The sequence below is a fragment of the Rhincodon typus genome, chromosome 40 (assembly GCF_021869965.1).
Source record: "Rhincodon typus isolate 14 chromosome 40, sRhiTyp1.1, whole genome shotgun sequence".
Classification (NCBI taxonomy): domain Eukaryota; kingdom Metazoa; phylum Chordata; class Chondrichthyes; order Orectolobiformes; family Rhincodontidae; genus Rhincodon; species Rhincodon typus.
Genome location: NC_063371.1, coordinates 1,922,633 through 1,927,379, shown reverse-complemented (window position 1 = coordinate 1,927,379; position 4,747 = coordinate 1,922,633). Strand labels below are relative to the sequence as shown.

Here is a 4,747-nt window from a genome sequence, read left to right as displayed (position 1 = left end):
CCTAGACAATCATACCTTCCAGCTGAGCATCTCCACCACCATCCCATTGATTGGCATTCCATCCACCATCTTTAACTTTCACTCCCTCCATGATAGATGTACACTGGCAGTACCATGGACCAACTATAACAGCAACTGCTCTTCGATAGCACCTTCTAAACAATGAGCTCCACCTTTAGAAGTACAAAAGCAGCCAATACAGGGAAACACTATCCCCGCAATTTCCTCTCCAAGCCATTCACCACCCTGATGTGGAAGTATATCATGGTTCAAAATCCTGAAACTCCCTCTCTAATAGCATTATGGATCTGCCTACACCCCGAGGACTGCGGCAGTTCATGAAAGCAGCTCATCACCACCTTTTCGAGTTCAGAATTGGTCAGGCCAGGAATCAGTCTGATGAACCTTCATTAAAATATGTCTTTGACAAGTATATCCTTCCTTCGGCAGAGGAGACAAAACTGTGCACAATACTTCAGCTGCGCTCTCACCCAGGCTCGACCAAACTGCAGCAAGAAACCTGTACTCCGATTCTCTGGCAAATAAGGCCAAAAACTAACTGTGGCTATGAACAAACACCTGCCAAAATGATGAAAATTATTTGGTTTTTGCTCAATAGGATTGCACAAAAGCTTAAGTCTTTTATAAGGAGATAATATTCATATTTTTGATCAATAAAATATCATGAACAGGTATAGAAAATAATGTAAAAAATTAATGGAAGGTTGACCTTTATATCGAGTGAAGTAGAATATTAGCTAAGCACCACGCTGCAGTTGTACAAAGTCCTGGCTACACCACACCTGGAATTACTGTGAACAGTTATGAGCACCACACCTTAGGAACGATGTTAACCCTGTCGGGCATGCAGCACAGATTGAGCTAAGGATTACCTAAAAGAGTCAAATTAGAAAGAAAGATTACACTAGCCAAAGTTGTAGACCTTGGAAATCAAAAATTGAAGGAGTTTTGTCAAAGTTCGCAAAATACACAACACAACAGATAGGGTAGATAATGAGAAACTGTCTCGTCAGGGAGTCTAGAACTAAGGGGCACAGTCTAAAGATTAGAGCTAGATCCTTCAGGAGTGAAATTATGAAACACTTTGACAGGCAGAGGATGGTAGGAGTTTGGAGTTTTCTTCTGCAAATGGCAATTGATATTAACTCAGTTGTTAATTACAATGATAGATTGTTGTAATCTAAAAAATTAAGTGACACAAGGAAAAGATGGGTCTTTGGAGTTAGGTAACAGGCTGGTCATGGCCTTGCTGAATCGCAGCGGAAAGGTTTGAGGTGCTAAACGATCTGTTGCTATTTTTCTGATCTCGCATGCGTTCACTCCTCCATCCACGCGAATTAACAGCAGAACATTGGGGTCCTCAAGCTTCCTTCACCATTTAATAACAGTATAGCTGATCTGATCGTGGCGGCAACTCCACTTTCCTGCTTACCACCCCGATTAATTCCCTTGTCAATCCAGAATATTCAATGACACTGTCTCTAGCGCTCACGGGGAAGTGGGTCCCGCATTTCCCTGGCCCTCTGAGGAAAAAAATTCTCCTCATTCTCCGTTTTAAATTTTTAAACTGTGTCTTCTAATCCCTGTCTCTCCCACAAAGGCGAAACAGTCCTTCAGCATTCACAGGACAACTTTCCTTCAGGATCTGGTATGTCCCATTAATCTGCCCTTTCACCCTTCTCAACTCCAAAAGACGTGAGCCAACAAGTCCCGCCATTCCCCAGAAGATTGCTAGGCCAGGAATCAGTCGAGTGTACATTCTCCGAACTACTTCAAATGCATTTATTTCCTTTCTTTTTTTGTAAATTAGGAGACCAGAACTAAACACAACATTTGAAATAAAGTCTCTCCAATGCCCTGTGCAACTGGAGTATAACATCCCAACATTTACATCCCATTTCCCTCACAGTGAGAAACATTCCATTTGCCTTTATAGCTCTTGCATCAATTCAAGTTGTTTTATCATGAAAAAGTCCGGTGGAACTTCATATGAATCGCCAAGACTTGCGCAGATTGCTGAAGGTTTTGTCAAAGAAAGGAGCGCCTGAAAGGATTAAGGAGAGTTCTGGGGAATTCCGAAGATGGAGGCCTTAGGCAGCTGAAGGTAAATCTGCTAATGGCGAGGTGAAGGCTATGAAGGAGAGCAAGGAGCCGGGGCAGAGAGAGGGGTAAACCTCCAGCTCCTCAGCGTTCCCTGCCCCAGCTCGGGGTACTTAAGGAGTTCGCTCGAAAGAGCCAAGGGGCAAGTGGAGTTAACACAGCCAGCGGTATATGAGGCTCCTGTCTACACAGTCAGTGAGGCAAAGGGTTGGCGGTTTAAAGGAGAAAGTTGGGAAATGGCAGGCCGCATTGAAGTCCGGTGGCTGTGAATACTGGAGGGATCTATACCGCATCAAAGATCTCACTCACCGGTAACACAAACAGCAACAATGACAAGGACATGGGACCGACGTTTCGCTGCCAACTCTCTCTCACCGTCATCTTCCCCAGCCACCGCCAAACCTCAGGCAGTCAGATACAGCGGAGAAAAAGCCCACACAGTACTACAAACTAGCGACAACTTCGGACGCGATCCTTCAAAGAAAGTAGCTAGACCGCCCGCGGCCGGAAAGGAAATGAGTCAGGATCCAGCAATGTCAGCATCAAGAGGGAGGGACGGAAAGGCGAAAGAGAGGGAGGGGTGGCGGTGGGATAGTGAGAATGAGTGAAAGGCAGTGGGGGAAGAATGAGTGAAAAAGGGGAGAGAAAGAGTGAAAAAGAGGTGAAAGACTGAGAGGTGTGAGAACAAGAATAACTGAAAGAGGCAGTGGGGCAATTGAGCAACAAAATGATTGAAGGCAAGAGGGAGGGTTGAAGAAGAGGAGTAAGCATATGGAAAATTGAGTGTGTGAGAAGTGCAGGAAAGAGAGCAATGGCAAGAGTGTGTAAGAGAACAGGAGGCATGAAACACAATGAGATGAAGGGAATGGGAGGGAGCGAATGGGAAGGAGGGGAGTGAATGAGAGGAAGGGATAGGGAGAATGGGGGGGGGAGAGAGAAAATGGGATAGAGGAGTGAGACAATGGAGTGGGGAGGAAGAGAATTGGAAGGGGAGAATGTGAGTGGCGGAGAGAAAATGGGAGGGGAGGATGAATGGAGGGGAATGTATCGAAAAGGCAGGTGCGTTAGAATGGGAGGGGGAATGAGTAGCAGAGGGGGAGAAAACTGGTGAGCTGAGGAAGGCAGAGAAAATTGGACGAAGGAGTTGTTAAAAATGGGGGATAAAGGCACAACATCAAGGGGACCATAGACATATATGGGTGAATTATACACCTCTTGTGCTGTAATTTCTCATACACACAATCTTTTGAAAAGTGTGAGCAGAAAAGATAAACCTGCTGTGTTGTTCAGTCCACTCCTTCCATAGCACATGTTCACTGCCTCACTACCCCATCAGGTATACAAAAAAGTCACATATTTCAGTGATCACCAAATTCAACAGCAACAAGAATTTCATTGTCTCTGGCAACACTCATCCTTGCCTTACAATGCATCCTAGTGTTATGGACCAGACCAGACCCCCTCAAAATATTTTAAGTCGGTACATGCCTTACCTGTCTCACAGTGCCAGGGACCCGGGTTCAATTCCATCGCCGGGCAACTGTCTGTGTAGAGTTTGCATGTTCTTCCTGTGTCTGCGTGAGTTTGCTCCGGGTGCTCCGGTTTCCTCCCACAGTCCAAAGATGTGCAGGTTGGGTGGATTGGCCATGCTAAATTGCCCGTAGAGTTCAGGAATGTGTAGATTAGGTGGGTTACAGGGGGATTAGGTGGGGTACAGGGGGATGGGCCTGGGTGGGATGCTCTGGGGGTCGGTTTGGACTTGATGGGTCGAAGGGCCTGTTTCCACACTGTAGGGATTCTATTCTATGATTCTATTACTAATTAACTGTTCTAATACATTAACACCCCATAAACACACCCCTTGGCAGAAAGGTAAAATTCAGACACAGATTCTTACAGGCAGTTCTCCAATCCAGGAGGAAACAACATCAAGGGAGATTCAGAGAAAGTATCAGTTAGGAATCATTTACTGAGGCTTCCAACCCTTCTGTGACCCCAAGCAGCTTCTGACTGCTAGAGCTAAAAAAAGCTAGATAGTGTGGTCTGTAAGAACTGGCCCAAATGTTCTAAAAAATACCTAAAGGTGTCCTAATTTGTTGATTTATTAAGCCACTTTCAGTTGCCAGTTCCACACCTCTGCCTTTACAACATCTGTTCAAAAAATCCAGGACAAAATAACATTTTTGAAGTGTTAGCATTATCATAATATTTAGTCTCACTTTTGTGAATCCCCTTATTACGAAACAGCTAACTGTAATTGTTGTAAATAAATGTTTAATTAAAGCTTCTGACTATGTTACACTGCATCCAAGGGGTTGCTGTAAACCAACACATTATCCAAGTAAACCACAAATTACGTACACTCAGTTAAAACTTTGTTGATAAGTCTTTGGAAGGTAACCAGAGTGTTTTTAAGAGATAGTAAGAACTGCCGATGCTGGCGTCAGAGATAGCGCAGTGTGGAGCTGGAGGAACACAGTTTGATATTGATACAGAGATAGTAGGAACTGCAGATGCTGGAGAATCTGAGATAACAACGTGTAGAGCTGGATGAACACAGCAGGCCAAGCAGCATCATAGGAGCAGGAAGGCTGACGTTTCGGGCCTAGACACTTCATCAGAAAAT

At 44.7% G+C, this 4,747-nt stretch overlaps 1 protein-coding gene across 5 annotated transcripts in view; it reads right to left on the bottom strand.

Annotated features, from left to right (window-relative positions):
• The window catches only part of LOC109915549 (STAM-binding protein-like), a 51,669-nt gene that overhangs the window by 15,688 nt on the left and 31,234 nt on the right, over positions 1–4,747 (bottom strand). The gene's annotated exons all lie outside the window — the stretch shown is intronic.